Raw genomic sequence first — 15,408 nt, 5'->3', positions numbered from 1 at the left:
TGGCATCTAGTAGTTGCTCATAAATAATTGCTGAATAAATAAATAAAATTCCTAACTCTTGGACCCATCTCTCACTGCAGTTAACGGGTGGCAATTTGTGGGTGACAGTAACTCATCCATGCCAGCTTGGGACGATTGTACAGGAAGTTGATGCTTCCAAGACAAACAAACACCCTCAAATCATAGGTTCTCTGAATCCACAAAGGTGCCTCAGGGATGAGCCAAACCAATTCTCTCATTTTAGAAATAAGGAGACAGCCCAGAGAGGTAAAATGATATGTTCCAAGTCACACAGCTTGTCAACGTAGATCTCCTTATGCCCAGTAGGATTCTCTCCACACACCAGGCAAGCTGCTACTGGGGTTAGGACCCTAATCTCTAGTGGCATCTAGGCATTTTCAGAGATCTGCACATCCTCCAGTCTTTGTGGGAAGCCTGGGTCAGTTCTCCAGTTGAGATAGGTTGTCGGGTTAGGAGGGGTAAGGGGCTGAGACCCTTGCTGAATCAGGCAGAGATATCCAGGCGCTGGGGCTGCATGCCCGTTCCTTGTCTCTGCTTGCTGACACTACCTAACAGCCATACACCTGGCTGGCTGTGACCACAGCCAGTACAGTAGGAAGCTGCCTTTTTGGTATGATTTCTGAGCTCTGGCAAAGAACCCTTACTCCATCTCTGCTTTTCCACAAAGGCTAAAAATCCTTCAACAGAATACAAATCTTGCTACAACCACGATGAAAGGAAGGCATCTTTGTTCTTCTGGGAGAAAGAGGAACACACTTGAAATCACTCAAAGGGGTAGGTGACTATGAGAAGATCAATAGTGATTCCCTAGGAAGGGACAGGGAAGCATGTTCAAGGTGTTAGGGCAGGAAGACACTTCTCGCCCACCACAAACCTGCTGCTCACCCAGGTCCCCAGTGCTCCCTCTTCTGCCTCTCCAGTCTGCTGCTCTGTCTCCCCTCCCTACCTTGGGCACCCAACGCAAGGTAGTGACCCAGGTGACATCTGGCTGCCTCAGAAGAGCCTCTTCCTTGGGAAGAGATTTCTGGATTTGCAATTAACTATGAGGAAGAAACACATTTATTAAACATTTATGTGTGTCCAACGTTATGTCAGCTGCTTTCACATAGTCTTTCAACCACGGAAGACAAATGAGATTGTTTGAGTTAAAAGATGAGAAATCCTGGGCTCAGAATGGTACATAAACTTGAGCAGATAGACTCAGACCTGGCCAATCCAGGCAACTCTGATCCTTAAGCAAAGGGACTGCCTCCTTACCAAACTGACCACAGTGACTGGGTGGGGTGGTGGCCCGGCAGAGCCACTCTATCCTGGACATTCTCCCAGGGAGTCACCCCAGTGAGTGTCCTCCAGGAGCCAATCTGTGGGCCACGGGGAGGAGAACTGCCGAGAAAATTCTTTGAAGCAAAAGCAGTTACCACCCCAGCTTGTTACTGTCATGGTGATCCATGAGGCCAGCTCAAGGCTCTACAAAACCATCCTCTGATCTCGGGAAGATGCATACTAATGGGTCAGATTACCAGCCCTAACTTAATTGCTGTTTTTAATCTTCATTATTGAGGAGTAAGCAGTGGGTAGAACTTCAGAGTTTCTTTTCCCCACACCAGGAGATGAGCATCAGCCTCGGTGGGGCCAAGTCTAGTACCTAGTGGCCTTGTCCTCTCTCTCTAGTGCTACCTGGACTTTCCTCCTAGGATGACACAGGAATCTTCTCCCTAACCTTTCTTGAAAAAACATCTTTTCTATTTCTCTTGATAGCCCTCCTCTTCCCCTACCTCTGGTATTTTTCAGCTTGGCTCACACTTTATTTTCAGGATACCAGTACCAACAAATCACTTTTTGATTTCCATGGCAACTTGCTGTACACAAATTTGTTGATAAAATAACCCACAAGCACAAGATGTTGGTGGTAATTGGGTGGGAGAAGTGGCCTCCGCTAACAGTCAGCTCTGGGACCTGTGCTGGCCTGCTGGGAAATGAGGACTGTTAGAAAATCGGGCCTTTCAGCTCAGGAGTCTAGCCTTGTGAGTTCAATTGTTTTACCAAAGGAAGAAAATCATAAATTTGGAAAAACACAGCTTATAGTAGAGACAACCAGGAAAGGATGACTAGAGGACAGTGTATGGCAACGAGTGAAGAGGGAGGTCTGGGGTGTAGCACAAAGTAGGTTATAAGGGGATGAGGGACTTAATAAGATCACAATGAAAGTCTTTGATGAACTCAACTCAGATTGAAAAGCAATAACAGAATACTCAGGTCATGTGAATCCATCTATAAATCAGCTTGTCTATTTTTCTGCCTCTGTGTAATTGTTCTTGTAATTCAGCATAGTCAACCAATATTCTCCTCTATCCTGAGAGAGTATTGAGGAGGGTGATGTCTGGGAATCACAAGAAAATATCTGGTCTAATGACCTTCTGGTCTAGTCCTTCTTGTGAGAAAATGAAGGCCCATAGAGATGAAGTGATTTGTATGTCATAGAACTATTCTATGGCAAAGATAGAGCTGGAGTCTGGGTTTCTGAACTCTTAAGTTCAGAGAATTTAACAAATGCATCCACCCACTTATTCTTCCATTCATTCATCCATCAATCCATCCATCCATCCAGCAATCCAACAACTCAACAATCCTTTCCTAAACTTAAAGAGCTGGAGTTCTAATGTACCCTAAACCAAAATTTATGATTGGATGGTTAATAATTTGTAGTTGTCACTTAATTATGTTCATAATCTTCTTGCCATTTATTTAATATGAGCCCAAAGCACCTCCCCAAAGGACCTTCTATCCATCAAAAGATGAATGGATAAACTAAATGTGATATATCCAGTCAATGAAATATTACTCAGGCATAAAAAGTAATGAAATTCTGAGCCATGCTACAATGTGGGTGAACCTTGAAAACATGTTAAGTGAAAGAAGCCAGACGTGAAAGATGATATATTGTATGATTCCATTTATAAGAAATAGACTGAATCGGTAAATCCATAGAAATAAAATGCAGATTGGTAGTTGCCAGGGGTTGGGAAGAGAAGAGAATGAGTAGGGACTGTAAAATGGGTGCAAGATTTTCCTTTGGGGTGATAAAACACATTCTGGAACTTGATACAGCAGGTGCTTATACAACATTGTGAATGTACTGAATGCCACTGAAATGTACACTTTTAAATGGTTAATTTTATGTTATGTGACTTTCACCTCTAATTTAAAAAAAAAGGACTTTTTATTTCCTTCAGGTTCTGGGCTGGGGTAGCAGGGGCAGGAGAAGGGAGTCCAACCCTCCCCCCCCAAGATACAACCGAGAAGCTCTGTGCGACTGCTTCTGTGCCTCACAAACAGGGTGATTGATTTTCCTGCAGAAAGGGCACCCTAAAACCAAAGGGGCCTGTCCCTCTAGGATCTTGACACCTGGGAGCCTTATGGCCTCAGGCCCCAGGAGGGGAATTTGGTGGGTTCTCAGCATGGGCCCAGAGCTCTTTCCATAACCCCACCAGAGGCAAGGCCACAGTAACAAAGCGAGGAGGGGCCACAGACCTTGAATTTAAAACAGAAACCTGAATTTTAAAACTCTTAATGACTTTAGTTGCTGTCACTATTTTAAACAGATTTTTCTCTCTTATGCATTCAATTATTATCATCGGCACTAGCACACGGGGGAGATTTCAACATGCCTATTAAAAATGTCGAGTTTATTAGGCACTCGCTCAAAGCTCAGTTAATTTGGTTGTTTTGTTCTCTATTCCCCTCTGCTTTTAATTTATTTATTTCTTGATATGTGTGTGCATGGCTAATCTAAACATATGGATTAAACTTTTCTCCACTGGTTTTAAAATACTGTAATGAATTCTGCAGAGGTTTGTAACTGGAACGAGTGCTGATGGAGGGGAGGGGATACCTGTTGGTTCTGCCCAGGATGCCACCTGCTGGACCTGCCCGTGCTGAGAACAGTTCTCTCCTCTCCAGTCAGTATAAACAGCAAGGCTCTTGGCCTTGGGATTTTGGTTTCCATTTTCTTTTTGTTCTTGCTGACAAATGGTCTCTTCAGCGAGTTCAAATGAGTCATTATTGACCTTGTGCCTCCAAAGAGGCTCTGTTTACTGTCCGCAGTCATCCACTTTGGATGGTGACTTCTTCATTCTAATTGCCTTTTCTGGTGCAGAGTTAAAATAAATAAATAAAAGCAAAAAGAACCACTGAGAGTGAAGAGACTCAAGAAATGCTGTTTTCTTGCTTTGGCTCAACTGCCAAAGGGTGCATTAAATATTTTGGGGCACCAGAGGATCAGCCAGCTTGTGCAGGCATGGAAAAATATTCAGTGGTCACTGTCACACCTGTCACTGCTTCACCAACCAGGGTTAGAGAGAGCTGGGGGTACACCAGGCACCTTCCTCAAAAAGCTTTCTAAGCACTTAAGTTCACCCGCTGCAGGATCAATAGTGCAGATGTCTGCTCTGCAGCCTACAAGGGCCACACAATCCTTAGTGCATTGGTGTGGGATAGTGAGGTCCCAAGACAATCTCTAGGAGAGGAAATCGGTGATTTTATATGATCCATCAATTGCCAATTCTCTCTTATAGGGTCTCCCTGGAAATCATGGTTTTCTTGGTTTTCTTTCTACCTTACTGTGTAGGCTAATGTTCTTTTCTCATTCTTAAGTTGGAGTCATAGCTAGCTCATTTTTAACCTTTTTTATTTTCTACTATAAGTTTCAAAGCTAGAAACTTCACTCTAATTACTGTTTTAGCTGCATCTCACAAGTTTTGATATGTAGTATTTTTTATCAGTCATTTCTAATTTTTTTTCATTATGATTTTTATTTGATCCATGAATTGTTTAGAAATGTGTTTTCGTTTCCTAAATGTGTGGTCTTTTACTATTTCCACTTTCGTTTCTAATTTCTAACTTAATTGCATAATTGTCAACTAATGTGATTGCATGAAATTAATATTTCTTGAGACTTGTGTTATGGCCTAGAAACTAATCAATTTTTGTAAATAGTCCATTGGAGCTTGAAAAGAGTGCATTCCCCATTTAGTAGATGCAATATTCTGTGTGTGTCCATTAGATCAATCTTTTAATTGTGTTGTTCAAGCCTTACCAATCATTTTGTCTGCTGGATACATCAACTGCCTAGAGAAGTATGTCAAAATCTCACACTGGATGCTGGATTCGTCAACATCTTCTGGCAATTCCATCAGGCTTTATCTTTACTGCAATTGCTGATGTATTTAGATTTATTTCTACCATTTTATGCTTTTAGTTTTTGTTTTTTATGTTGATTATTTAGGTACATATGCTACTTTGGGGGGGTCTTTTGTCCCTTCTTTATTTACTTAGATTAAAACTTCACTTTTTAAGAGCAGCTTCAAGTTCACGGCAAAATTGAGAGGAGGGTACAGAGAGTTCCTGCGTACCCCTTGCCCCGACACACGCAGAGCCTCCCCCATTATCAAGATCCTCTACCAGGGTGGTACATTTGTTACGATTGCTGAACCTACACTGACACATCATTGCCACCCAAAGTCTATAATTTACATTAGAGTTCACTCTTGGTGTTGTGCATTCTTTCGGTTTGGACAAGTGTATAAAGACATGTATTCATCATTAGATTGAAGTACTTTTTATGTATTTATTCTTTCATTTTTCTCTCTACCAGTTTGAAAATTGTCCCCCCCCCCTTTTTTTTAATGAAGGTACTGGGGATTGAACCCAGGACCTCATGCATGCTAAGAATGTGCGCTACCACTGAGATACACCCTCCCCCCTGAAAATTATGCCTTATATGCTTATTCTTTTAGTGATTGCCCTAGATATTTTAACGTGCAAGCAATTTAATAATGTCTAAAATTATTCAGTAGCTCTATCTTCCTCCTCCCAAATTTAAGAGCCTTAGAATGCTTTAACTTGCCTCACCTCTTTTCCAGCTAATACACTATTTTGCCTAGTATTTTGAGTTATAGCTACCTGTAACCTCACAATTCAGACATGGTTATTTTTGTTGCTGTATTCAATCCATGTTTATTTAGATTTATCCACACATTTCCAGTGTAGTGTTTCAGCATTCCTTCCTCACCTTAAGACATTCCATCTGGGATCATTTTCCTCCTGCCTAATGGACATTCTTTTAGAATTTCTGTTCCTGAGAGTCATTTGTCTGAAAATGTGGTTGTCTCACCCTCATTATCAAAAGATGATGTCACTAGGTATGGAATGCAAGTGATTCTCTCGGGACACTGAAAATACTATTCAGCCAGTTTCTGACTCTCACCATTACTGCTGAAAAGCTAGCTACCAGTCTAATAATCATTCCTTTAAATGTAATCTCTCTTTTCTCGATGACTTAAAAAAATTAAAGTATAATATATTTTTTTACTTTAAAGTGGTAAGTCACAAATGTACAGCCTGCTGCATTTTTACAAAGTGAACACGTTCATGTAGTCACTACTCTGAATCAAAAGTGAAAATAAAACCTTACCAGCACCCTGCGGGCCTCCCTTGATCCTTACCCACCTCCTCAAGGATAAGTATTATTGTCACATCTGTCTTTATAGACCAGTTTTGCCTATTTCTGACCTGGCCTATCTTTTCTCTTTGTCTTTGGTGTTTTGCAGATTCACTCTACTTTGTCTAGATGAGGATTTCATCTTATATATTCAACTCAGCATTTGTTAGAGCTCCTGAAACTGAGGTCTGGTGTCCTGTAACAATTCTGGAAAACTCGCAGCCATTAACCCTTCCATTATTGCCTCTTCCTCGTTTTTTAGTTCAGTCAATTCAGTGACTATGACAGCTTTTTACCCTATGTTTCAGGTCTCAATCTTTATTTCATACTGTTATCTCTTCGTCTCTCTGGACTATATTCTAAATCTATCTTTCAATTCACTGATTCCTCCTCCAGCTGTGTTGAATCTACTGTTTAACTGTCCATTGAGGTTTTAAATTATATTTTTCACTGGTCCATTGAGGTTTTAAATTATATTTTTCACTGAAAAGAACTGTTTGCTCTTTTTTCAAAGATGCTTGATCATTTGTTAAAAGTCTCTTTTTCTGTGCTAGTTATTTTCAAGATTCTTTTTTTAATATCTTGAAACATATTAAGCATACTTATTTTATATTCCACATGAGATGGTGCTAGTGTCTAAAAGACTGATTCTGCTGTCTATTACTTCTGCTGGATTTCACTCAAAGTGCTCTGTTTTCTTGTATGTTTTATAATGTTTGATGATAACTTCATGGTCATTAAAACTTCATCTGGGGAAATTCTGAAGCCTCAGGTGAAATTACATTCTTCCAGAGAAAGTTTGTGTTGGTATATGCCAGGCACTTGGGAACTAAACCTAGCCAATGCCATTTGAAATTAAATTTTCTGCCTAAAGATTTGGACCACAGACTCAAATGAATGGTTATCAATCTTGGGAGAGGGTTTTTTTCCCTCTTCCCCACATCAAGTCAAGACTTAACAAGTCTCCTTACTTTTCTCTTATGCATAATGGGTTTATTTTATTTTTAAATAACTTTACTTGAAAATAGTTTTATACTTACAGAAAAGTTTCAAAGATAATGCAGAGAATTCTCATATACCTTGTACCTATTTTTGCCTATTGTTAACATTTTACATCTGTATGCTAGGGGACATTTGTCAGAATTAGTAAACCAATATTGATAGATTAACCAAAATCCATGTTTCATTCCTATTATCTTAGTTTTTATCTAATGTCCTTTTTCCATCCCAGAATCCCAGCCAGGTTATCACATTACATTTAGTCATCATGTCTCCCTCGGCTCCTTTGGCTGTGATGGTTTCTCTGACTTTCCTTGTTTGTGATGACCTTAACCATTTTGAAGAATACTGGTGAGGTATTTTGTAGAGGGTTCCTCTACTGGGATTTGTCTGATTTTTCTTCATGATTAGACTGGAGTTGTAGGTTTGGAAGAGGAAGACCACAGAATGGTCTTATTTTTCATTCATTCTTTCACCAAGGATACAGCTCTCTGTGCTCTCACCTTTATGTAGTCTTTCTTGGTAGACTGCCCATCGTGGGTGGCCCTAGGCTGTATCTTCTGATTTCTGAGTCCTCAGCAGCCACCAAGACAGAAGTTTGGAGTCTCCAAGGATGGCAGACATTCCAGCTGAGGCTCTTGTTTCCCTCCCAGGATGGTGACTTTCACTTTGGTTTTGGCCACAGTGACCTGTAGAATCCTCATTTATTTTACTAGCTCAGCAATTTGCATAGTCAAGTTTTCTTATATAGTTTATCCAGGTTTAATGCTGTTTCACTGGGAGTTATTCCGGAGCTCATACTGCTGGAAGTAAAAGTGGAGACAAGTCTGATCCCACGTAAAGCTTCAGCCTCATCTCTCACCACATCTCTTTCCATTTAGTGAATAAACTTGTATGGAGCATCCCTTAGGGGCCAGCATTCTCTTAGGTACCAGAGAACAACTGATGTACAGCCTCTGTCTTTCTGCAGCTGACAGTCTAGTAGGGAAACAGCAAGTGCTGGAATGGCACAGGGGAGAAGCCAACGGGACAGTGTGGGTGGAGCACAGAGAACAAGGCAGAGCCCTCCGAGGGAGGGCGAGAGAATGCTGGAGCAGTGGGAGGGGTCAGGCCAGGAATGCCTTGTAAGCCATGCTGGAAATGTTAGATTTGGTCCTAAGAGCCCTGGGAAGCCAGTGAGAGTGTTTTGATCCTGAAGTATGACAATGATCCAAGGGGCTTTTTAAAAAGATCTCTCCAGGTTCTGGAGAGGGTATATCAGACTTTGGGCTGAAAATCTAGTGACAGGGCTGTTACAGATATTGGAGAAATATTGAGGAAGTAGAATGCATAAGACTTGGTGATGGTTTGAACAAGCAATAAGAGGAACTAGAGAGGATCAAGGACGTTGCCCAGATCTCTGAATAGAGCCACTAGAAGGACAGTGACACCATTACTTGGGAAGAGAACACTGACGACAGGGATGGAGGTTTGTTGGAAACCAGGGTGTTCAGCTTGTAACGTAGTTACTCTAAGGTGCCTGTGAGGCAGCCAGGAGGTGTCATATAGGTGGAGGTTGAGGTCCAGAACACTGAGGTCTGAGTCAGAGAGAAAAATGTGTGAATCTTGCTGGAGGTCCTGAGGCCAAGGGAGAGGGAGGAGGAGAGACTGGTGAGGGTCAAGAGTGAAGGGCAGGGGAGGAAACAGGTGTCACTCTCTCAGGGAAGGGGCATGAGGGACAGGGGTTCATGAGACACTTCCTCTTACAAATGCTGAGAGAGGTTGCATTTTGGTCTCAAATGTACATAACACAATGACTTATAAAGCCCTTTCTGGGATGTGATCTTATTGGAAGCTGGTCTTTTTCTTCCTGTTGGTACCACTCTCAGCCTGGCTCCCTCTGCTATAGTCATGTTATTTCTTCCTTTTGTCCAATGCACCATAAACTTTCTTGCCTCAGGACCTGTGCCTTCAGACACTAAGGCCACAAGACATTAAGAGAGTTCCTCAGGCAGAGCTGTGCAGCCTAGATCTGATGCTATACCTTCTGGCTTTTCTATTATACCTGGGTGCACCCTGGCGCCCTCTTCCCTTTAGCAAGATAAGCTGGGAGGGTTTGAGAACTGGTGTGAGTGGGGAGTGTCTGCTGGGGGTGAAGGGGTGGGGTGTGGGGGGTTGGCATTGCCAAAGTATGTGCAAGGTGGGAAGGGAGGTAGGAGGCTGTGGGTTGGGCATGGGGAGGAAGAGAATGCACCTTCATGTGTGTGGGGAGGTATGGGGGTAAGGGTGTAGGAGGAGGGGGTGACATAGGTCAGGTGGTTAGGGGTCTCCAAAGACAAGATATTTGTCTCATTGATCCTTTCACATAGACAGAGTGCCCCAGGTCAGAAGGCGCAGGTGACATGAGACAGGTCCAAGGACCTGGGAAGTAGCCTTGACTTGGTGGGATGACTCTCATAGCAGGGAACCCCAGCCAAATGCACCTCTGGAAGTATTTCCCACTTTGAATTCCAGGCTGATGGAATCCCATGACCCACTCAAGCATTTGGGTGTACAGAAACTGACCAAAGGCCCTCTGAGCATTTGTGGAAAGGGGGCCAGTGTTCTCTGGCTGGTCTCCCTGCAGCTCACAGGAGGGTTGGGGCAACAAGTGAGCTCTGCAGACACAGGGCAAATGCCTGCCTCCATCCTCTCCTCCCACCCTCCCATGCCTGCCGTTGTGACTCCCCTCCAAGTCTAGACCAGTCCATTCATGCAACAGATACGTATTGAGCAGCTGTTATATGTCAGGCACTGGGATACAGAAATGATCCAAACGTGAGTCTTTCCTTCTAGGAAATTAGGAGAAGAGATAAGACAAGAACTCAAGTGGAGGTCATGGAATAGAATGGGAGAGGCACAAAAAGAGAGACACAGAGGAGTTCCAAGGATGTTTGAGAACACTGCAGATCCTCTCTCCCTCCCTTCCTTCTTTTGTTCACCAGATATTTCTTGGGCTTTATTGGGCACAAATGTTTGATGAACAACAGCGTGGGCTCTGATCTCTTCCTAACTCCTTCTCCCCCCCACTTCTAGCCAAGTCTCAACAGGCAAGTTACTTAAAGTTCCTGTGGCTCAGTCCTCTCATTTGGAAACTGAAGATAATAATAGTATCGATTCCAGGAGATCAATGTGAGAATTAAATGAATTAATATACATCAAGTGCTTAGAATGTTTCCTGGCACATAGTCACGCTCAGGGCCAGATGTGAGCTATGATGGTGACAGCTGTGACAACACTGATGCTGGTGGTGTGACAGGAACACAGTGGATAGATGGTGAGGTCCGAGCTCCTGTTGCTTCTGACTGGGGCAAGGGAAGGAGAGAGAAGGAGGAATCAGGAAAGGCTTCCTGGAGAATCCGGCTGTGAACTGAGCAGCTCGGGAGCCGTACGATGGGATCCCAGCTTATTTCAAGCCAGAGCAAATGTTTGGAGGTGGGAAGGAGGGAGTACGTGTGCAGAGAGCGGTTCCTGGGATCCTGTCGAAGAATCATGCAGAGACAGGCCAAGGTGTTAGGAACTTACTCCATCGCCCAAGCCTGGCCCTCACTGAGGCCCTTTTCACGCAGCAGGGACTGAAGATTAATGATGCAGTCAGAGAGCCAATTCTTCATCTGGGACAACTGGTTTAGGACTCACTCACCCTCTTCCTAGCCAGCAAGTATCAACTTAGCTTGTGGGTGACATACTCTGAAAGCGGCTGACTCCTGCACCCCACCCTGCTGAGCCCGACCTAGAAGGAGACTCAGAGCCCCCGCAGCAACCGCCCAACCCCCAGGCACTCCTTTCCCGCCGGCTGCTGGAGGCAGGAAGCCCCTCTTCTCCACAGGAACTGTCCAGCTTACCCCGGGCCACCCTGCCCGGCGGGACAAGGCCTGGATTTCTCAGCTTCCAATGGGCTGCCTCCCTAACGTGGCCCAGGTTTGGGATGGCAGCAGGCTGTGGGCTCAGACTGGCCTGCTGGGTTTACCGCGTAAGCCTCTTTGAGCTTCAGTTGCCTCATTAGAAAACAGAGATAATAATAGCACTGCACAGGCTAGCTCTGAATGTCAAGTGAATAAACACATATGGAGAACGTGGCGCAGAATAGATGCTCAGTCCCTGCCAGCTTGCTTTCCTTTCCTCGGGGCTCTCAGCCTCCTGGGCTCAGCTATTCACCTGCCATCTAAATCGCCCTTCGCTTTCAGATCTGGACATCAGTGGGGGACAAGGGGCTGTGGGCTCTCAGAAAAGAAAGAACATAGCCAGTCATTACATCATCACTCTTTCTTCCTCCAGGAGGCCTGCCGAGGTCGGGGTACCCAGAGCAGAAGTGGCTGCATGAGGTGTGTCAGGGTAAGATCTACCTGGGGTGAAATGGCCAAGTGGGGAACACCATGCCCCATCTTTCCCCTCTGGTGTCCATGCCCAAGGTTTTTTTTGCTTGTTTGTTTTGCTCTTCTTTGGGATCAGGAAGTGATCTAGGTGGTTATTTAACCTTGAGCATTAACTGATTGGAGGGTTTAATCTGCCACCCCTCCCAAAGGCACTTTCATGCGATAGCGCCAACCATCCTAAGGCAAAGTTAACTCCAGGGTGGGTTCTGAAGGCCTTCATGGGGAAGGGCATTTGGGAGTGGGAGGGCACAGAGGGCCGTCTGTGTCTCCTGAGAGCCCCTGGGTTGAGGACTTCCTACACCTGTAAAGGGGGCTGCGAAGGGTCCTGCCTTCTGACGCTCAGCCCGCTCTCCTCTAGGCGTACCTCCTGCCTCGAGGAGGCTGTAAGACGTTGCCTCACAGACCTCCCACCACAGGGAGGCAGCTGCCGGGGTCCCAGCAGCTGCAATCTGAGATCTACAGCCACCTTTGTAGCCAGGCACGTTCCCCACGGGCCATTCCCGCCCTTTGGCTGGGCCCAGCAAATTCTGCAGCAGATTCATTCCTGGGAGACAGATGACTCCTTTATCAGTGCCTGTGGCTTAAGGACTAAGTGTCCTTAGACTGCTTGGCAGTCTACCTGATCAGGTGGACTCGCTCCCTGTCTCCTTCACATGCGATCAGATTACATCACCATCTGACAGCTCTTCCTGCCTCCCCGACTTCCTCCAGTATCACCATGTGGCTTTCTTTCACATAAGCATTCTCCCTAACAAAATCCTTGCACCTTTAATCTTCAGGGACCCACTCTAACCCCCTGCTGCATCCCTTTGCCAGCAATGCCCTATTAATGCTGTGTATCTAAACCCACCCATCTTCAAACAGACCTGGACCACTCTCCAGTAGCTGAGCCCGATGAAAGGTTTTCACCAGGTTTAACTAGGAGATACCATCTTCTAGAAAATTTACAAGGGTCTCAGCCGAAAACCAGATAGAGCAGAGGAATATTTATCCAGCATGTCCAGACCTCATCTACCTTTGACAGATGACAATTCAGCAGTTTAGAAATGTTAATGTCTACAGCACACAATGCTCTACAAACCCAAATAAAAATAAAACCAAACATATGTTGGCTTATGTTATCTTATTTTTAATATGTGATATAAAGTATGACAGGAAACAAAATAATTCGTTAGGTGTATGTGCTTTGTCAAACCAAATAACATAAATATATGGTGTAAGTTGATTAAACAGCATTTGCGAATAATTCCATGCTCCCAGTTGTGAGCCCCCAAGAGACCTCCTGCTACGGTTTCTTCCAAGGGAGCCAGAGGCTAAGGCTAGAAGCAGTGGAAAGTCAGCATGGGGTGAGGGGGAAGCTTCTAGGAAGGAAACCAGAGATGATCTTGGGGTGGGCAGAGCACTGGGGGTTTGACTTAGCCCAGAGCAGTCCCTGGTCACAGAGCGGCAGCCCTGCCCCTATTTCTCAGGCTCTGGTCCTATGCGGAGCGGCCTGCAGATGTGCAGATGCATCACAGGCCAGACAGTAAAAACCTGGCCCCGAGGCCATCTCTTTCTTAGAGTCCCCCTGATCTTCCAGCTAGAAGTGCTCCAAGCTGCCCCCAGCTCACTACCTGGGCCTCGCACGCCATGGACCACTCTCCGTGCTATGACTCTTCATACCTGACTTTCCTCTGATGCTCAGCTCTTAGCTCCTCAAGACCCAGGACTATGACTGGCCCGTCACTCAAGGCTCAGCACCATGACTCCTTTGGTGCAGCTCACAGCCCATGGACAAGCCCAAACCCACCACACAATGCACAGTCTCCCTGCAAGCTTGCTCTGGATTTGCAACTGCTGCCATTGACCCTTGTTCTGCATTTCGGAAATATGGAGAAAACCTGAATATCATAAATGAGAATGTTATTCGGTCTTCTGAGCTGTATTTTTTTTCCTTCCAGCTTTGTGCTATAATGAATTGTCTGGTAAATCCTTGTATGTGGATGACATTCAGACCCATTTAGACTAATAAACTGTTGTTTGCAAATGATACAGTTCCATCTCATTTAGTGAGTGGATCCTATCCTAATACAACTCTTAAGATGGACATTTGATTCTTCAGCAAGGAGAGTGGTACTGCCAGCCTTCCCTTTCTGTTTTTGCTTTTGCTCCTGGAGGCTTCTTGGCCCAGTCCCAAAGCTCAGGAAACTCAGTGATGAAGTCTGGCATTGGGTAATTGCTGGAAAATTCTGCCCTCTGGTTAACACCCCTGCACTTGGGGCTGGAGTGAATCCTAGGAAAACGTACTCCCTCTCGCTCTCCTGCTACAACCTGGAGACGCAGACGGGTGATGAGCTGCCTATGCTTCTAAATGTTGAGATTCCATCAAGAACTTAAGTAGAAGAACCTATTACTTTATGAAATAGGACTGCTCTAAAAAGTTACCATGTAAATCTGACTGTGTTCAAGGGGAAAGATGGGCAGATTCAGTTAAATTGGATTTTAAATGTATTAGTGGCTCTGAGTGTTTGAGGGAACCCTAACTTGATGCTTAGAAGAGACAGGAAGCTTATGGAGAGAAAAATCACCAACCTTGAAAATTCTGCTTGGTTCATTTGTTCATTCACTTAATCACCAAATGAACCTTTGTAGGGAACCAGCTATATGCTCGGCATTATTCCAGTGACAAGCAATACAAAGCTAAATAAGCCACTTGCTGTATTTTTGAAGGCAGGGAATGTGCTCAAGACACAATGTAGCCTGAGTCCCAGAATGCCTAGGTTTATGCTGGGCGTGAGCATCCACCGAAACAGACCAAGGCCCTGTCCTCCAGCTCGACCAGCTGGTCCCCCTGCCTGGTAAGAGCACAGTGATAAGTCCCTGAACTGGCAACGCCTGCTCCTGAGGTCTTTCTGAGCCGTGCCCCTCTCCTGCTGATTTCACCTTGCCTTTATGATAACTATGACGTAAAAACACACAGAGTATTAGGGAGGCTTTGATGGAAGAGAGAAGGCCACAGCGGCGTCATTGGAAAGTTACTCCAAGCGCAAGGGGTGGGAAGAGCTTGCCTTCTTTCAAAGGCACAATCTCTTCTTTCATCCTCAGAAGAGGTTTCTCTCCATTTTCTGCACCTGCCCCTTCTCTCCATCACTTCTCCACTTCTTCTTCCTGCTGCCTCCAACCTGTGGCTCCAGGAAAATCAAGCGTCTCTGAGGTCAACGGTCCATGGCCGTGGAGAAAGCATATGAAAGTGATCCTTCTGGGAATTACAGCCGGCGCAGGGGCAGGAGGCTACTTTACATGTGTTGGCCTCCCAGCGCACGAGACGGCTGCGTTAAGCTGTAACAGCAGCGCTCCACGCCACCAGGCAGCAAATGGATTTCAGTTCCGCTTTAATTTCTAACGAACAGCCATGCCTCTGCCACATCCATCAGCAGGAGAGGATCCTGCCGCATTAACAGCCTTGCTTAACGGCTGCCTCCCTGCTTATCACACCTCATCCTGATTAAATTGTTA

At 44.9% G+C, this 15,408-nt stretch overlaps 1 protein-coding gene across 5 annotated transcripts in view; it reads left to right on the top strand.

Moving 5' to 3' along the window:
• KCND3 (potassium voltage-gated channel subfamily D member 3) overlaps window positions 1-15,408 on the top strand; it is a 526,784-nt gene that overhangs the window by 239,633 nt on the left and 271,743 nt on the right. For all 5 annotated transcript variants that reach the window (XM_074370165.1, XM_074370163.1, XM_074370164.1 and 2 more), the window contains one exon: window positions 11,816-11,872. The gene's annotated coding sequence lies outside the window, so the exon portion shown is untranslated. The remainder of the gene's footprint in view (window positions 1-11,815; window positions 11,873-15,408) is intronic.

This window comes from Camelus bactrianus, chromosome 9, assembly GCF_048773025.1.
Source record: "Camelus bactrianus isolate YW-2024 breed Bactrian camel chromosome 9, ASM4877302v1, whole genome shotgun sequence".
Lineage (NCBI taxonomy): Eukaryota > Metazoa > Chordata > Mammalia > Artiodactyla > Camelidae > Camelus > Camelus bactrianus.
This window is presented reverse-complemented; position numbering and strand designations above follow the sequence as displayed.